The following is a 19,966-nucleotide window of genomic DNA, read 5'->3' as shown; positions in this document are numbered from 1 at the left end:
TTGCCTGAATGTCAGGCGACTGTAAAAACACATGGCCAAAGGTTTGGGATCACTTAACCATAACAAGCACTCGTTGTATTTGTTTTCATATAGATTTGGCTTTCAGTTATTGAAGCAAAACATGCTGGTGCTCACCTCAGTGGGAGATGTGAGGACCAAAAGTTGGCATAGTTTGTAATAGCCGCAGACTCTGCTGTATAATGATTATTTTCTGCAGATTTTTTTCTGGGATCAGAATCACTCCCATGATATGTTGTAGTACTAATCTCTGAAAATTAGTGCCATATAAGAACAGCCACAGACTGATAACTGAATGTGCTAGTCTCTCATTCCTAACACTTCTCCGATTCTTTTTCATTGGGATAAAATTCAGCAGAAGTGGGAACTCTGAAAAAGATTCAAACATTCATGTGAAATATTTGAAAATTGCAACTGGCCTTCCTTTTGCAAGATTCCTGACACCCTTTGGCTTCTGAGACGGCAGGTCAAAAATTTTATCCATTTTCCTTTTCCTGCTTTTATAACTAAAATCGATTCAAGCATTTGCCAAGTATAATTCAGACTTACTGGTTACAGGCCAAGTTTTCACACTAAGCATTATGAATTTGCAGTGAATTCATAACATTTAGTATTCATGGTAATAACAGTGATCATTATGAAAAGATTTAATATTCATGAGGGTTACATTGCTATTTTCTCAGGTGCCATGATAATTTTTAATAATATTTCAGCATTTCTTCACGGGCAGCTGGCGTAATAGAGTATGATCCTAGAGTTTTGGTTAAAGATATTAGAGGAATGAAAGTACGGCATTAATACCAATTTTAAAACTTGATCTTCCATGAGAGCATTTGATCAGTATTATTCTGTAATATTAAAACAAGCCATCTCTGTTAAACAGCACTAAAAAGTCAAACACATCTCTCCATTGCATGTGCAAGTTGATAACTGGTGTAGTTTGCAGTTTAATAGGAGAGAGAAAATGAAAATATCTGCAAGTCCATTTTTCTGGGGAAAAAGCACTCTTCGTATGTGTGTCATCCTTGGCCTTTGTGTCCTTAAATTTGCTTTTTACCAGCACAAACACTTCAGAGCTTTTTTTTTTTTTTTTTTCCAGTACGCCATCTGTTTCTTTGCAATTGGGGATGGTTGAATAATTTCCTGAGGAATTACTGACAAGATGGGGCCCAGGAACGATAATCCAGCAGGACCAGATTTCTCATGAAAATCGCCAAGCTCAGCTGTGTTACAGCAAGCTCTTGATTTAAGATGGTCACTCTGATTGGGCAAAGGGCAGTGGCCAGCAACTACCTAGTTTTTTCCCTAAAAATACGACAGTAAAATCTGTGTGTTCATGCTGTAAACAGTCCCATATACAGGGCCATTTAGATGGGAAAGTGTCACTTGTCCCAAAGGAACTCTTTTTGATTACCTCGGTTATAGTGACCATCCTTGTTTACCTTCACGTAGAACTGTCTCTCATCCTCTGAGGGGACTCACACATCACACCTATTTGACCTCAGTCTACCGCTCTTTTCTTCTCTAGTACAGAGATGAACTGGGGTATATATTTGCTTCCCTGGAATTTCCCAAGATTCTTTTAGCAGAGCCTGACCCTCTTCCCCAGTTGCTCTGGAACTGGTGACCAGTGGAGCAGGAGACATCCAGAATCAGCAGGAGTCCTAGACAGGGTAGAGTGAGATATGAATTTTACCTATTATGTTCCCAACAACTCTCTGACTTAGGTATTACTGTTTTTCTCATGGAGAAACTGAGTCATGGAATATCTCATAACTTTCCCCAAGTAACACGGCTGGTCAGTCATGGGCCAGGGGTTCGGACATTTGCCAGTTGTCTTTACCACCTACAGAGTGTGCAGTCTCATCAGCCCACATCCCACATCCTTAGAGTAGTGTGCCCCAAAATGTAGTCAACCCATCACCAAGATGAGATGCAGCAGGACTGTTAAAAAGAAAATTCCTGCTCCGTTGGACTTACTGAATCAGAATCTCTGGGTTGGTGGGTGCCTGGAGTTTTTAACAAGCTCCCCTGATAATTTGGATGCATACTAAAATATGAGAACCACTGTCCTACAGCATAATAAATGTTATTTAATTAATTGGTTCATTAAATATTGAACAGTTAAAGTCATTATAAAGCTGAGAGTAGAGTTGGGTGAAATTAAAAGTAAAAATCCAAAGTTTTGCTGGAGGTGGGAGTGGGGTTGAGGGCGAACAGAGGGAGCAAGGCAGGGCCCCTCTTGTGTGGAATAAATCACAGCAAGGTTTTGGTATCCAGTGTTGGTACAGCAGTATTGATGGCCTGAAATCGAAGGAGTCCTGTTCGACTCCCTTGTTTCACGTCTCAGTTGACCCAATTGAAGGTGGCCCCACACATTCTGTCTGCCTTTTTGCTGCAACCTCTTAATTCTCCGGAAAAACCAGGAGGTGCGGCAGCTCTATGTTCTTATGTATAGTGCTCAGAATACAAAGGCTTAAAATAAAGAGGTTCCATTAAATATTCAGCATGTCATATTTCTGCTCACTTTCTCCATAAACATGTGTCTGAATTTGGGATGAAGTCTCTCAAGACATACTATAAATTTATTTTTCCTATCTGCTATCTTTGAACTATAAAGGGGACTGTTTTTAAATTGTACAACATCCTGGATTGAACTTGGTAAGGTTTGCAAAATAGAACTACTGTTCAACTCATCAGTTTCTAACAACACATTTAAACTGATTTAAGAAAGAAAGAGGAGGGGTACTTATTTTACAGGAGTATCTCAAGGAGCCCGAAGGCAGGAGTGCTGACGGGCCCTAGGATGGAATTAGAAACAAGAACCATAGTTCCCAGAATGTCCTCCCTGTCTTTAAGGTGCTCTCCCCTCTGCATTACTCTTCTGTTTTTTAGGCTGTACCATCTGACAGTCCCACCTCAGATGCTCATCTTACATCTCCTCTATTCCTCTTCAAAAGAGGACAGACTATTTCTTAGATCCCACTCTCAATTACAGGGGCAAACATCACATCAGTCTAGCTCGGGGCAAGTCCCACTGCCAAGCAGGTATGTGTAGGGGTAAGGGGATGGAGGATGTGGATGAGCAGAGGAGGACATTCTTAGCTTTCTAGTGAAAAGGGACAGGGAAGATGTTCCAAAAGTGAATTCTTCAAGAAAGGAACTGAATGCATTTTGTCAATGCCTGGAATCTTGCTTTCTCTTTGGGTGAGAGGCATGAGAGATAGCATGGGACAAGGACTACGGGAAACAGTGCTTTGCAGAGAAAAACCAGAATTTAATAGGTCCTCCAAAATTTGGTAGCAGTTTTCTTTCTCCTCACTAAGCTATCCTCTCCCAAAATTAAACCACCCTGGATAAAAAACAAGCAAAATAAACAGGAACCATGGTTAGCTGTGAGACGTTTGGATTTATATGTAATTCATCCTGCAATTAAATCTTAATGACACAATATTATGTGTGCAACTTTTTATGCGTTCCTGAATGTCATCATCTTGAAATAATATTCATCAAGAGTATGGAAATGTTTCCAATTTGACATTGAATCAGGCAGTGAAAGTCCAGGCCTATTTCATCTATTATGACATCTGTACTGGGGCTCTTTATGAAGTGATTTGTTTAACAGAGAAGAAATAATATTTAATGGCAAATTCTCTCAGACATTTCCATTGATCTTAGTGGTCAGTTCTCTTTATAGAGCAAAAATAAAAATTAATGGTGTGCCATTTTGACAATCCCAGCTGCTGGTCTCAAAATATGAGGACTTGTCTGTGTCTATCCCTCAATCGGAGGGAGAGAAGTAGTGTATTTTGGGAGAGCTTTGATGTCTTCATTCAGTACATATTTAATGCATATGGCACAGGTGAAAAAATGGTAACCTGTGGGCTGGACTTGTCCAGCATGTGTTTGCATGTGTCTGTTTGTGTGGGTGGGGGGAGAACACTTATATCTATATGGAGAGGGTTTAAAGATGTTTAATTAGTTGCTAACATTTAAAGGTTAGGAGATTTCACATAAAAATCCAGATTGCCAGCTTTACTTGAAAAATCAAGAGATATGTCAGTACTAAGTTTACATATCTACAAGGTAATATTGGCTAGAATTCTGGAGGGATTGGGTAGGGAGCTTTAGAAGCACATGTTCCCCAGGTCATCATAATTTCCGCCTCCTGTCAATTGCACTTAGCCAGTTTTACCCATTTGCATTTGCCATGCTGCTTCTTGTGGACATTTGTATTTTTAAACTTGTGTATTTCATACTAAAGATAATTTGTACTAGATAGTCTCCTGAACCTTATAACAAACAAACAAACCTTCTCGCTGTGTAAAGGCTGGTGGCATGACAAAACCATAGATCTGACATCCAATAAAATGCAGTAGCCTGCTAATGTGGTTAACTCCAGTGCCCGCTTTATCCCTGTAACCCACTGTATGGATGGAGCAAGCACTGAAGGTAACCAAGTTAACCATTTATAGGAGGAAGCTGACAGTTGATTCCAGTCACCTCAACTCTTGGTTCTTGATCTACAGAGCTGAGTTGTCTGTATTATTTAAGCTCATCCATGGGACCCTTCTCCCAGATTTATGCCCTCTAAACAGGAAATGTTCCGGCAGGGAGTTGGCTTGAGCTTAAAAGGTGGTCATAAAACTCATATTTCATTGCATCCTCTTTCTATTTTGGTATTCTCCCAAATGATTATCATGGAGTAAATCTTTCTTCCTATCTATTCATAGTAGGGCAATGTAGAAAGTTTGTGGGAAGAGGTACACAGAGAGGTGTGTCAGATTTTAAGATTTGGAAGCTTCAGCTATGTGGGCCTCATGTCTGCTCTACCTGGACCAGCAAATTGCCCAAACTTCTAAAATTTGGCAGGTGTATCAGCTTAAAATGGGCCATTTTACAGATCCCTCAATAATTTGCTCAATCTACCTGGGGTCCCAAACTAATTTAAGTCCTCTTCTTCAGTAAAGTATTGCAACGTAGATTGAATTCACCTTGCTATACTTTTATTATACTTCTTATTTTCCCAGAATTATGTCCTCTCAAAATGCATATATTGAAGCTTTTGCTTCCAAAATGGCTGCATTTTGAGATAAGGCTTTTATGAGGTAATTAAGGTTAAGGTACCCTAAATCTGGTGAGATTGGTGGCCTTATAAGAAAAGGAAGAGATCTGTTTTAGAGTGTGCAAGGGGGTGAAAATTTTCAGGTCAGTCTGGACCAGTGATTAGGACCCCCTGGAATAGGCAGTCTCCTAGGGAAGGGACTGCTTTTAAAGGCTTGGCTGCCAGATTCTCAGCCTTTTGGTGCCCATCCATTCCATACTTGCACACATTTCCACTGAGACTAGAAAAACTGAGGTTTAAACAGCCTTTTGTGTGTTAGTGTCTTCTGTTGCCTGAGCCACTGGGGACTCTTTACCATTGTTAGTTAAAAGCTTGATAACTGCGTTCTGTTACAATATAATTAAATATTTGATTAATTGCTTCAGCTCTATTCCACAGAGTATGCAGTTTTCCTGAATCAAAGAGTTTTGTCTCAGCACGATGTCAAAAAATGTGAAGAGTTAAGGCTCATCCAAGCATCAACTCACAGCTGATGCAGTTGCCCTGACTCTTGCTGAATGGTAGGATTAAACAAACATTTTAAAAGAGGGGGCTGCTGACACTGCTGAACAAGAATGTTAATAAAATGTGTTCAGTAGAGAAGAATACAAGGTTACATTTTTATGTCTGTAATATGTGCTCTGGCTCCTGTTTTTGGTTTCCCCTATTAATGGAAGAAAATAAGATTTAATCTGTAAGAAAGAGGTCAGGGTGTTAAATGAACTCGGATGTGGAGAAAGTCTTAGTCACCGAACACTTACCCATTACCTTTTGTGTCCCGGACACATCAAGGAGTAAAATTGTTTTCAGGGTGCTCATATTCTGTTAGAGGATATAGACCTTTGTAAGTACATCCTAATACAGAAAAACACGAATAAATGCAAAAATAGAGGCAGTATGGTTAATGTGGTAGGGCAAGAGGGAGTGAAAAAGGAGGGAATTCAGAAAAAAAATCAAATACTAGAATGACTGAATTTTTTTTTAAGGATCTCTAAAGGAAAGCTAAATGAATGGGAAGAGAAAAAGGAAAGATGTACGCATAACTCAGTGTTGACTTTAAATACATGTCATTGTGACTGGCTTTAGCATTAGTACTAAGGGAAAGCACCACTAGAAGAAGACCTGGGTTGGAGTAACTACCTTGCTGCTGTTTCTATTCTATGCAGTCTTCAGTGTCTTCACCCATAAAACTGTGATAGGGATGAATACCCTAAATCCATGCTTCCTTCCACAGTGTGGATTTGCTTCCAGGAAGCAGCTCCTCAACTAGGGACTAACTTCCCCTTCATTGGCATCCTAGCCAAGGCCATGTGACTAGTTCTGGCCAATGGAATGCGAGTAGAATTGATGTGTGTCCCTTCTGAAGAAGTGGAATGTCTGATGTACCTTCCCCTGTTCTTTCCTCTTCCTGTGTTGATGGTGACATTACAAGGGCATGTCTGAGAACTGTTTGGTTTGCATTAGACTCAACATCAGCAACAAATAGATTGTTTTGAGTTACTGAACTTCTGGAGTTGTGAATTGCAGCAATTAGGCTACCATGAGTAGTCTCAAAATGCAAATAGTGACTCAACCTTTCATTCGTTGTTGAAAGTCTCAAACCTGGTAGGAGACATAAAAAGTGTTTTAAGTACTAGAAAAACATTAGGGATTATTATTGGAAAGAAAGTAAAAACTTCCCTATTGAAAATTAGTGAATTTTATAAGAAATGCAATTAACTCAGTTTAGAGCATGTTTAAAATGATTACTGTTGTAGTGTTATTTGCTATATGAGAACATTTCAACTGAAGGCCTTTTGTTTTGAGTGATTTTCAATGCTACAAAATAACAATTTAATGAAATACTCTGAACATAAACTTGAGGTTTATCATTATGACATTGAATCTGTATTCTTTTGTTTGCTTTCTCACAAAATGTGAATTGACTGTCTCAGGGGAGATAGAACTTGAGTTGGCAATAATTAAAAGCAGGAAAGGACTGGGTGAGAGGATTTAGAGGGGAAAAATAATGAATTGGCCAGAAGTATTTCAGGTACAAGTGATAGAAATTTAACTTGAAGTAGCCCAAGGGGGACTTTATTGATAGGACGTAACTGCAGGAATGGCGAGGGTGCAGCTGAGTCTCGCTGAGGGTCTTTCTGCTGCTCCACGTCTGCTTTTCTCTGCGTGCTGTTTCCTGTTCCTGTTGGGCACTGCCTTTTCTTTTCATGGCTGTCAACAGCTCCTTGGTTCCCATCCTACACACTCACCCACCAAGGCAGGTACTACCTACAAACTGTTTTCTTCCAAGTCCTAACTTTCCTGGGAAGGGGTTTACTGGGTAATCTGAATTACGTGTTGGTGGGGTGAAGTCACTAACAGGCAGCTTCCGGGTTAGTCGTGTGCATGAAGCAAGATTTTATTAGAAAGGAATCCTATGTGCATGTCTAGCAGCTAAGAGAATTTTTAATGCAAAGTTGTTGACTAAAATAATCACTGTAAAGATGCTATTTTAGATTTGTAGGAAATATAGTAATGAACGGAACTTAGAATCTAATATGGAGATAAGACTAACAGGTTTAAATTTTTTTATTTTATTTTTTAATGTCATTTGAGTTGTGCAAAAGGAGATTTTTATTTACCTTCCCTTAACATACATGATTTCTCTTATGAAAAGTCTTGAGGCTTACACAGTATGCAAACTTGTAGCTCATATATTTTGGGAGTCTTACCAGCTTTAAGATACTACAAAACGTTTCTCAGTTTAGTAAACTCATATTGCTAATTTCAGCCATACTTTGTAAAAATCTATATATGAGTTTTCTTTTCAAATGAAGTTTTACTTTTATCTCCATTGCTGAGATCACAAAAAGGAAACCTGTGTCACAGTAACAGAAACTTATCATAGAAGATAATAATGTTTGACTTTGATCATCTACATTAGAGTGTTTATACAGATTCAACTGAATTTTTCTAAAAGGATTCTAAAGTCAACATTTGCCTGGTCAGAATTTCAATAAATTTACCTGTATTTTGAAACACCTGATTAAGAATCTTTAAATTTACCCTTTGTTGTCTTACTTTCACCATTCATTATTATACTTTTCAAAAATGCAAGACCACCTAGATTTGGGATGAGATGAAGAAAGATTGTGTTTAAGAAAGGAAACTTCAAAAGGATTTGCTTTGAAGGAACACTGAAGAGAGCATCTCAGGTGATGACTATGGGTAAGCATAGATTCAGTCTGTTTAGGGCATAAACACAGACGATGCTTTGAAACTCTTCTCAAGAATTCTTTGCATGATTTGGCAATGATGCTAAATTCCAGGATGATCTCTTAATCACTCCAAGTCTAAGTGCTATTTTTTCCACCAAAGTTACCAATGGAAAGGGAATGTAAGATATAAGACAAGAATATATTAAACTTAGTTTTTCTGTCTCTGAACACCCAACCTTCACACTCTAGGGCTTCTCAGGTGTCTAATTAGGACTCGGGGAATATGATTTGAGAAGAGTTATCAAAGAGACTTCCTGTCCTCAGTATGTCCCATGTATTGTTATGCCCAAAGCCTTCACCATAGGACTCATTTAGTCGGATACATCACTGTCCATCTGGGACTCTTCCTTAAACCTGAGAGGCCAGTGGACTTGAGCAAATCTAGAGAGGCATATAAATTGACTCCATGACTGTATATTTATAATTTGTGCTCTTCTACAAAATTTGTCCTACAAAAATCTTCTGGAAAATGGAATAATACTATGCTTACTTATTTGTATGTTTGTAGACAATATTATAGTATATTTTACTATTTTAATAACTTTCTTACTGAAGATTTAGGCTGTTTCTAAAATTTTACTTATATACTATATATAGCTATATACTTCTTTATAGCTAAATCTTTTTTTTTTTTCAGATTATGACTAAGGATTTTTCTTTGAAGTGTAACTAATGGGCCAACGGACATGTCTTAACATATTTTTTTTTCTGATGTGTTACCTAACTGTCCTCTAGAAAGACTGTTAAGTGTTTATACTCCTAAGTTGCCCTCCAGAAGTGCAAGAAACCTAATTATTGGTAGCTTTTTTGTTGCCAAACTCAATATTAAATTTATTTTGAATATGGACCATTTCATAGCTGAGACTTTTTGTAACATTTTTGTTTAATTTGTATTTTTATTATTAATGAAGTTAAATATTTTCAAATTTATTAAATATTTATTTGTTTATCATGTATTTATCCTTTGCTTATTTTAATCTTAGGGTGCTTGCATTTTTTTCTTAGTGATTTATAAAGACTATTTGTTAAGGATAATAGCTTTATATCTTATATACTGAAAATACTATATTTTTCCCTCAATTTGAAAATATCTTTCACATTTTTATAGCATTGATTTTTACCTAAAGTTTATAAATGTATAGTTTTTATATGGTCAGATCTATTCCTCTTTTATTTCTTTCATGGTTTCCTTCTTTGGTATTATGCTCAGAAAGATTTTTGAATTGCCAGATTTATGTGTGTGTGTGTGTATGTATATATATATATACACACACATATATATACATATATATACATACATATCTATAGTTTTTCCTAGTACACTTAGAGTTGTAATTTATTATATCATTTTGAAGATATCATTTCATTTTCTTCTGACTTTCATTGTTATTGTTAAGAAATGAGCTATACATCTTACTAGAATTTTTTGAAGGTATTATGCATTTTCTCTGGCTTCTTTAAACGTTTTCTCCTTGTCTTTAGGTTCCAGTAGTTTTGCTCTGATATGTCCAGTCATTTTACAGTGGTATACGTCTTCTTGTTTATTCTCCTTGTGAATCTGTCTTAATATCATTGATGATCAGAACAGTGGAGAAGGTAATCACAGCCTGAGTCTCTGCCAGTCAAGCTTTCTCTTCATGCATTAATATGGGGTAATCCTTCTAAGCTTATCATGGGGCTGGATGAAACTGAAGGACTTCTGAGAATGGACAGTGAATGAGTTGGTTTGTGGTTGTAAATTACTGTATGTAAATGGTATCCTATATTTATGCTGGGAATGGGAGCAGTATAGAGAGAGAAAGAAAGAAATTGTCTGTTGTATAGGTGGGAGTGTGTTTCACTTAGGATTCTTTGGGTTACCAAGATTCATACTAAACCTATAGAAAAGGGAATTTATTGACTCTTATAACTTAAAATTCAGTTTTACACTTAGCTTCAGGCTCAGCTTGATACAGGGACCCAAATTATGTAATCAGGTCCTGGATTCTCTTTTAAAGTCTGTCAGCTACTCTTGTTCTCTATTGGATTTATTCTTAGGTTTTCTCTTGTGTTGAAAATAGTGGCTTCACCAGCTCTAACCCGTATCTGTTCAGATTAAGGTCTCATGAGAAAAAGCACTTTTTCTGGTTTAAGAGTTATAGCAAAAGTGTATCTTATTTGCTCCAATTTGATCTGTGAGCAGTTACTATGGCCAGAGAAAAGAAATGCCCTGAATGACTAGACCAGTATAGATGGCCACTCTATCCTAGGCTGGGGAGTCAAGTTAAGTCTATTCAAAGGGCATTAGTTGATATTGGGGGAATGGGTTATTTGCCAGAGGAAAATTGAGGTTAAATTGTGACCTAGCATCCGTTTCTTTTTCCTTTGGCCTTCAGAAACTGAAATGGGCTGATTTTCAATCTTCAGACTTTTATTCTTGAGAACATTCTTTTTAAAATTTCCTAAGTGGCTATCTTGAAGCATTACATGCTCCTGAAATGCCTGTAGGTACCCATGCCCTACATTAGTGTTCGCAGATTCTCATTCAAATAGTCTGCAATCATCTTATAACTAGAGGCAGCTTCAATGTTTCTGGACCCTGGATGCACATTAGAATACCTGGAGAGCGTTTAAGACGAGTCCTGGCTTTTTTCTACAGATTTTGATGTAGTTCATCTCAAGTGAGAATTAGACATTGATGATTCCAATGTACAGCCAGGATGAGAACCATAGGCTGCAAAATTCTGGAGCAAATCAATTACAGATTTTCTTAGGAGGTAGATTTTAGGTTCTCAACTATTTGAGGATGAGTTTCCTTTAACCACCAGTACTGACATCGTTTATTTCAATGTTGATTTTTGACTTAAAGCTCATTGTGGAGGGAGAGACGGGAATGAAAGTGGGAAGGACAGGAGAGTGTTTAGCTCCAAGTGAAGTGCTTTTCCTTAAAGATCTTTGTGAAGCCACAATATAAACAGCCCACCTTGAAAATCTACTTGGATTTCCAAAACACTTATTGACTGGTATCTAAGCAGAGGGCACATTGGAGACATTTTCCCTTGATGCTCGGCTGCCTGCCATTAACTGTGCCTAGCTGAGGGGACTTCAAAAGATAACAGCACTCGTGTGTATTTCCAGCTGCCCCATGCTATGGACTTCAGTTTTAGCTGGGTTTCTTTCAAGACCCATTTTTAATTCCCTAAAAATGGCTAAGAGAAAAGTATTTCCAACTGAGCATTTTAAGTAAACAGACCAACTCAGAAGAATGATGACCCCGCCAGTATCTGGCTAGTGTCTGCTTCTTAGCCACATTGGGCATTTGGGCATAGGCATGGTAGACTCTAAATGTTTTCAAAGGTTTGGACAGTGTTTTCAAGTGATGATAGATGAAAATCTTATATTTTAAAAATCAAATTCTACATAATTTTTTCCCCCTCTGCCTTAAATTCATAGCCAGTGACAAAACAAGGGTGAGTCTTACATGAGCTCTCAGATACCAACATCCAGAATGCCATGACTGGTCCAAATAACTTTATTTTTTAAAAGAGTTATCCCCTTAATTTTAAATTTTGTGTTAATTTTCCCAGAGAGTAAAGAATAGATAGACTACCTTCAACCTGCCAATCTTCCTATGCGGGGATCAGGGTCAAGAGGGACTTCAATTCTAGCATCCTTTAACCAAGTCCTCTATTTTCAGCCCTGTTTCTCATTCCTGCTCATAGTCTTACGTCTATCCCAGAGCCTCTCTAGTTGTGTACTGCATCTGCAGTGATTTACACCATATCTCCTTATGGTAGATGCTGGACTGTGGATTATTCTGCTGTTTAATCTGCTTTACCATTCCAGAAATGTGAGGCGCTGCCTTCTCCCATTCTCTCTGTTCCCATGGTTGTGTTCCTTTGTATTGATATGCTCTTTTAGGGTAGACTTTTATGTGGAAAAGAGGTGAATCCCTGGGCTGCCATCTTATACCTGAAACTCTTCTGCTGTCCGTCCTTCCTTTCTTCCTTCCTTCCTTCCTTCCTTTCTTCCTTTCTTCTTCCTTTCCTTTCCTTTCCTTTCCTTTCCTTTCCTTTCCTTTCCTTTCCTTTCCTTTCCTTTCCTTTCCTTTCCTTTCCCTCCCTCCCTCCCTCCCTCCCTCCCTCCCTCCCTCCCTTCCTTCCTTCCTTCCTTCCTTCCTTCCTTCCTTCCTTCCTTCCTTCCTTCCTCTCTCTCCCTCTCTATTATATGCCATCTGATTGTTTATCTTACCATTTAATGAAACATACTAGAATAGTTGATTTTGGAAGTAAATTTATCTAAATCTGTTAGGTTTATATACAGGGATATTTGATGAGCAAAGGCATTATTCTTGGAGAGAAAAAAAAACCTTTATATTGCTTCTATTGCCAAAGTGTCCTTTGAGACCTTAGAAAATAATTTAAAAACCAAATAGGTGAAAGGTTTTACAGTGTATTTTATAACTTTATTAAACTGATAAATGACTGTGGAATTAAAAGAATGAAGCTTTTTGGCAGCCTGTAGGACATTCACCTAAGAATAAATTACTTTGGAACTGTGTTAACTTTCTTAATATTTGTTACCAGTTTTCACCTAAGACATGATGCCAAGCAGTTCCAAAAGTATGAATTATTACTCACAGCTCATACCATTTTATCTTTTTTTTGTTTAATTAAATATGTCTCTCATCTCTTTACCAAGAGGAATAAAACTCGATTGCTATGTGTTTAGTCCATTTTAGCTTATTTTTCTGGTACTTTAAAAAAGTCAACTCTATACCATATGCTATGCACCAGAATGGCTGTAAATAATCATAAAATTAAATGCCAGAATTTACCACTACATGTGGTTTCTCATTAAGGTTTGATGTGGCTTCCCTAAACTGAAAATGGTTGAAGCGTTGATTTCTTGTATTATCAAGCTGTTTTCTGAGCTTTCTTACTGGCCCACCTACCTGGATATATAATTAACTTCAGCTCTCAAAGGTTTCTGGTATATTTGCGCTATATCTTTGGGAAAATAAGAGGTTATTCTCTGAAACACATATGTGGGTTGGAATAGCAACTACAAAGTACCTTCAGTGGCTGTTCCCTAATAGGGTGTTGACCGTATGTTCTGGATATTCCCTAGCAATCCTATGTCATGTACCCTGATTCAGGGCTTGGAAATATAGCCAATACCGTATGTAACCCTTACTAAGTAGGGAGAACAGATTAGGCTGCTATTGCTAATGTGCTAAATGTTATTTTAGGATAAATCCCAAACTAACCCAGACTATATAGCAGTCATTATTTTAGATTCATGCCTTTAATTTTCTTCCTTAAATATTTTTGTATCCTAGAGAATTAGAAATTTCCATATAGAGAAAACTTTGGTCTTATGGTAATAAATCCATTTAGAGAAGAGATTATATAGATTACAATTAATATGGATTAGGTTGTATCAATTTTTAGATCTATTGCTTTGAAGGTCTTCTTTAGATATTGTTGCATTCTAGAGATTTCAGAATTTCTATACAGAGGGGATAGTGGTCCTGTGTTCACAAATCTATTTAGAGAAGAGATTATATGGATTAAAATTAAGCTTTTCTGCCTGTGTTTTGTTCTGCCATCATGGTAACAAGTAAAGATCAGCTCCACTGAACAATGTATTAATGTTTCCATACCTTCCAATGGATCTAGTTTCAGTTCTATCACCAGTGAAAGTAAGGATAGTCATTTCAGAACAAATATTTTTGAATGTCATTTGTTGTACCAGTTACTGTGCTGAGGATGAGGGCACTCAAAAGTAAATACCTTTTACTCCAAAGCAGATCAAATTCTAGTGGTTGAGAAGCATATAACTTTTGCTTAAGTGCTAGGAGTTAGACAGATGTGGGCTTGTCACTGATGAGCTGTGTGACTTGAGCAAGTTATGTAACTTCCTTTGAGCCTCAGTTTTCTCATTTGTAAATGGGGGGAAATAATACCTATCCCATAGGTGGTTGTGTAGGTTAAACGAGGTGATAGTAATGCAGTGCTAAGCACAGTTTCTGGCACACAGTGATCATGATAATAATGTAGTTTCTGTTCACATTGATCAGTGATACTTGTCAACATCAGGCAGTGCTTCCCTTCAGCAGACGGGCTAAGATGGGTTTGCCTTGGTTTTTTCAGTATTACAGTAGGATGGGAGTAGGGTTGAGGTGTGGCAAGAAAAACACAAAACCACATATCTTTGCTCCTTAATGGTTGACATGACTGATTTTTAGAAACTCTACTCCTCTGCATTTCTCTCAGTCCTACTCTCCCCACACCAGCAGTCCCTTTCCCCCTTTCATAGTCTATGCAGCTTCCCAGAGTATGAAGAGTTTGCTCTGCTTGATGGGGGGGGGGGGTAGTGGTGCTGGTCTTATCCCAGTACCAAACATAGATTCTAGGATAAGAACCCAAAAAAGGCAGAAGGACAGAAAATTTCCCTTTATTTTTGTATTTATTTATATAAGCAGCTTTATGGTATAATAAATTTTTATCACACTGAATGAACTGGCTTTATTGATACAGCTAAAATTAAATGAAGTAAGTACAGTCCAGGAACATTGTGGTTGTTCCCAGTATGGGCTGTCTAAGAAATGTACCACCACTGTGAACAAGGAAGGAGAAAGAAGGTCGAAGTGCCTGGTGGATTAAGGGATATCCTTAGAAATAGTTTATTGCTACATCAGCAGAATCTAAGACCCAGAGTGATGATCAGAAGAAACGATGACCACATACTCACTCTCCAGATTTATTTCTTCTGAGAAATTCATATGGTCTTTACTGGGAAACACTTTACAGACCATCCAACCCAGTGCTTTTCAACATTTTTCTTTTAAAATGATGGCAGCCTTTGTTGGTATGGAATCCTCCATAAGGGTCCATGTGTAAGAAACAGAATAACTAATCTGTGTGGGAGTGGATATCAACACGTAGAGACTGCTTGCTTGCTTTCCCGCCAGTTCTGCTGCATTTGCTGTCCTTGCTTTTACCATGTGTTCATTTGGGATTCCCTAAGGTTTTCAACACTGTTGAACTATGGGGAGCTCATTGAACCCTTTCTTTTTCACATATGGAGAAACTGGAAGCCTGAAAAAGAAAATTATACATTTAAAATCATTAGCTAATTAATATCCAAACGGGTCATAGAACCTAGATCTCCTTGCATCCCAGCCTTTATCTCTCCCTTACAGTATCTCTCCCTCCTCCTTCAGTTTAAGTCTTTTTTTCTGTAGGATTCTCGGTAGAGAGAATACAGCTAAGCACAATCTCTCATAAAGGATGTTACCACCACCACCACCACTACTACTATTACTACAACTACTATTTTTACAAAATGGAAAAATAAAAACAAATACATTAATGATGAGAATGTTACTACAATCCATATGTATAACTGGATCCTATGTGCTTTTCTCTTCAAAAACACATTTTTAAAATCGACCAAATTCTGATTGTATTTGATGAGATAGCATATATATAAAAGAGAAGCTTCTTCAGCTAATCAAAGTGGTTAGATGCATATATTCTTTTCAATAGAATAGTCACTTTGAGGATCTGATTATAAAGGAATAATTCCATGAGTTCCTCTCTGAAGTGGATTATGTGTTCCCCAAAAGAGGATAGAGAAAATATGACATGTGTCTAGGCACTTATGCCCAGTGTTATAACTGAAGAAAGAAAAGAAGACCAGTTGAATACCATGTCTAACATTTGCTTTTGCTTTTCTGGCAGTGTAAAGTAGTGCCATTTATGGGAAGGTCAGTTAACACATTCTGTTTGACTGATGACTTTTACATGTGTTCATCAGCGTATTAGTTTTCTATTGCTGCGTAATAGATTACCAAGAATTTGGTGGCTTACAGCAACACAAATTTATTATCTCATAGTTTCCATAGGTTCAGAGTCTAGATGGGAGATTTAGATGGGCCCTCTGTTCAGACTGTCATCTGGCTGAAGTCAAGGTGTTGGTTGAGACTTGCAGTGCCTGTACAACCTCAGTTGTTGTCGGCAGATTTATTTCAGTGCAGTTATATGACTGTGGTCCCTGTTTCCTTGGGAGCTCTTGCCTGGGGATAGCTCTCAGCTCCCACAGAGGCCACTCTCCTCTCACAACATGGCAGTTTTTTTTTTTTAATTTAATTTAATATTTATTTATTTATTTATTTATTTATATCGTAGTATAGTCAGTTTATAATGTGTCAGTTTCTGGTGTACAACCTGATGTTTCGGTCATACATACATATATTTGTTTTCATATTCTTTTTCATTACAGATATTGAATATAGTTACTACTACAAGATACTGAATATAGTTCCCTGTGCTATACAGTAGAAACTTGTCGTTTATCTGTGATGTGTATAATGGTACCTGCAAATCTCAAACTCCCAGTTTATTCCTTCCCACCCCCTTTCCCTCCTTGTAACCATAGGTTTGTATTCTACGTCTGTGAGTCTGTTTATCTTTTGTAGATATGTTCCTTTGTGTTTTTTTTTTTAGATTCCACATATGAATGATATCATATGGTATTTTTCTTTCTCTTTTTGGCTTACTTCACTTAGAATGATGATCTCCAAGTCAATCCACATAGCTACAAATGGCACTGTTTTTTTTTCCCCTTTTTTATGGCTGAGAACAATCGATCCATCGATCGATCGATCGATCTATCTATCACAACTTCTTTATCCAGTCATCTGTTGATGGACATTTAGGTTGTTTCTATGTCTTGGCTATTGTAAATAGTGCTGCTGTGAACACTGGGGTGTATGTATCTTTTTGAATTAGAGTTCCCAAAGGTTGTATGACCAGGAATGGGATTGCTGGATCATATGGTAAGTCTATTTTTAGTTTTTGGAGGAATCTCCATACTGTTTTCTATAATGGCTGCACCAAACTACATTCCCACTAACAGTGTAGGAGGGTTCCCTTTTCTCCACAGCCCCTCCAGCATTTATTGTTTGTGGACTTTTGAATGATGGCCATTCTAACTGGTGTGAGGTGATACCTCGTTGTAGTTTTGATTTGCATTTCTCTGATAATTAGTGATATTGAGCATTTTTTCATGTGCCTATTGGCCATTTGTATGTTTTCATTGGAGAGTTGCTTATTTAGTTATTTTGCCCATTTTTGGATTGGGTTGTTTGGTTTTTTTTGTTGTTGTTGTTATTAAGTTGTATGAGGTGTTGTATATTCTGGAAATTAAGCCTTAGTCAGTCTCATCTTTTGTAAATATTTTCTCCCATTCCATAGGTTGTCTGCTTGTTTTGCTTATGGTTTCTTTTGCAGTGCAAAAGCTTATAAGTTTAATTAGGTCCCATTTGTTTATTTTTGCTCTTATTTCTATTGTCTGGGTAGACTGCCCTAGGAGAACATTGCTAAGATTTTATCAGAAAATGTTTTGCCTATGTTTTCTTCTAAGAGTTTTATAGTGTCTTGTCTTATGTTTAAGTCTTTAAATGATTTTGAGTTTATTTTTGTGTATGGTGTGAGGGACTGTTCTAACTTCATTGATTTATATGTTGACTGTCCAGTTTTCCCAACACCACTTGCTGAAGAGACTATCTTTACTCCAATGTATATTCTTGCCTCCTTTGTTGAAGATTAATTGACCATAAGGGTAGTGTTCTTTCTTTCAGACCAGAAGAATGTCCCTATGACATTCTTTTAAAGGATCCTTTAAAGGATTAGATCAGGGTTACCAGGATGATCACCCTGTTGGTTAACTCAGAGTCAAGTGATCAGTTATTCAGTCATGGGTGTGATATTCCATCATCTTCACAGATTTTGTCTTGCCTGTACTTAAGAGGAAGGAGGGGCTTATTTAGGGTTTGTATACCGGAGAGATAGAGTCTTGGGGGCCAGCTCAGAACTCTGCCTACTACATCCAGATTTTCTAATTATTGCTAGGGTAAATGAACGGTAGGCAAAATTATAAATTAGACCCAGTTTGTCTTTAGCTTCTTCTCATTACCCTTAGGAGTATCTTGTTAAGGAATAAATTGCCAAAAGGATTTTCTCCTAGTGGGGAATGTTGCCATAAGAAAGGAGGGAAGAGAGGAAGGCCCCTTCTCAAAGCGTGAAAGATCTGCTTAGAATACAAAGTTCACCCCTCAGCACATTTCTCAAAAACAGGCAACTCAGTACTCTAGAAGTAACCTTGTGTGGGTGTTGAAACTGTTTTCCTACCAGTTATAATTGTTATTGTCATTAACATTTTTGAAAACAAATAGAAAAAAATTCTCCAGAGTTAAGTTGCACAGTCTTACTGTAGATGAACACAATTCTTATCTAGTTACCAACTTATAGGGATAAAACCTAAAAGACGCAATAACTCTATGACTAAACATTATGAATTAGCAAAAGGGTTGGGGCGCTTTGGCAAGAGTGAGTCATCAGTTGAGTAAAGAATAATTCACTGTGTTAAAAGATAAACTGAGGTGTATTAAAAATTTTAAGAATTTATTTGAGCAAAAATTTGATTTGAATCAGGTAACATCCAGTCTAGCAGATTGAAAAGGGCTCCAAGGAGCTGTACAAGAGAGACTTTTGTAGGCAGAAAGGAGCAGGAACAAGGCAGTTACACTAGGCAAAGAAGCGGGTTGGTTATTGCAAAGTTACTTTACTCTAGGGCATGGCAGGGTTCTATTAGGCAGATTACCTAACTAGTCCTGAGCAGGTGATTCCTGATTGACTGGTTTAAGATTCCATTTTGGGAAAATGGAAAGTATAATTAAGTCTCAGTTTGGTGACATAGGCTTAGCATAAGTAACTCCATTTTGGGCCTGTTGTTTTTAGCAATTGTCAAAACAGCTTTGGCTTTCTCTCATAAAAAGAAGTCACACAATTTCTGGCAATTTTCTTCTTGATTTAGTTTCATGAAGGATTACTTTCTACCCACTTCAAATTTCCCTTAGAGTTTCAGGTGAATCCTTTATAAACTCTCTCAGTTTACTGTAAGTCAGAAACCTCTCAGTGGGACTCCTGGGTCTGGCTCTACTTAAATAGAAAACGTTCTTGAGTTTCTATAATTGGGGCTAAGTTCATATTGGTTACAAACTGTGCAGCTGTGGTTTTGGCTCTGGTTTCTGGTTGGAGTGCCAGCATTCATGGGTTGTTGACCAAATGCTTCTGGGTTCAAGGTTGCTGAAATGCATCTCATGATTTAATGGGACAGTCTCTTTTATACCAGGAGTTTGATTCTACCCATAATTTGCCATTCTTTGTGTCTCTCACCATACCTGAGTACTTAGTACTTCTAATATATAGTATTTAAATGTATTGATGGTCCCACATTCCAGTGCTTTCAGTGCCCAAAGCCTTTTAGATAGATGAAAAAATGGAAAACTTGGGGCATACATGAGAATTATGCCTCTATGTTAAGTAATATTATTGCTTTTCCTCTATCCATTCTTTTTTTTTTTTTTAACATTTTTTAAATTGAGTTATAGTCATTTTACAATGTTGTGTCAAATTCCAGGGTAGAGCACAATTTTTCAGTTATACATGAACATATATATATTCATTGTCACTTTTTTTTTTTTGCTTTGAGCTACCACAAGATCTTGTATATATTTCCCTGTGTTATACAGTATAAT

The sequence above is a fragment of the Camelus dromedarius genome, chromosome 8 (assembly GCF_036321535.1).
Source record: "Camelus dromedarius isolate mCamDro1 chromosome 8, mCamDro1.pat, whole genome shotgun sequence".
Taxonomy (NCBI): Eukaryota; Metazoa; Chordata; class Mammalia; order Artiodactyla; family Camelidae; genus Camelus; species Camelus dromedarius.
This window is presented reverse-complemented; position numbering follows the sequence as displayed.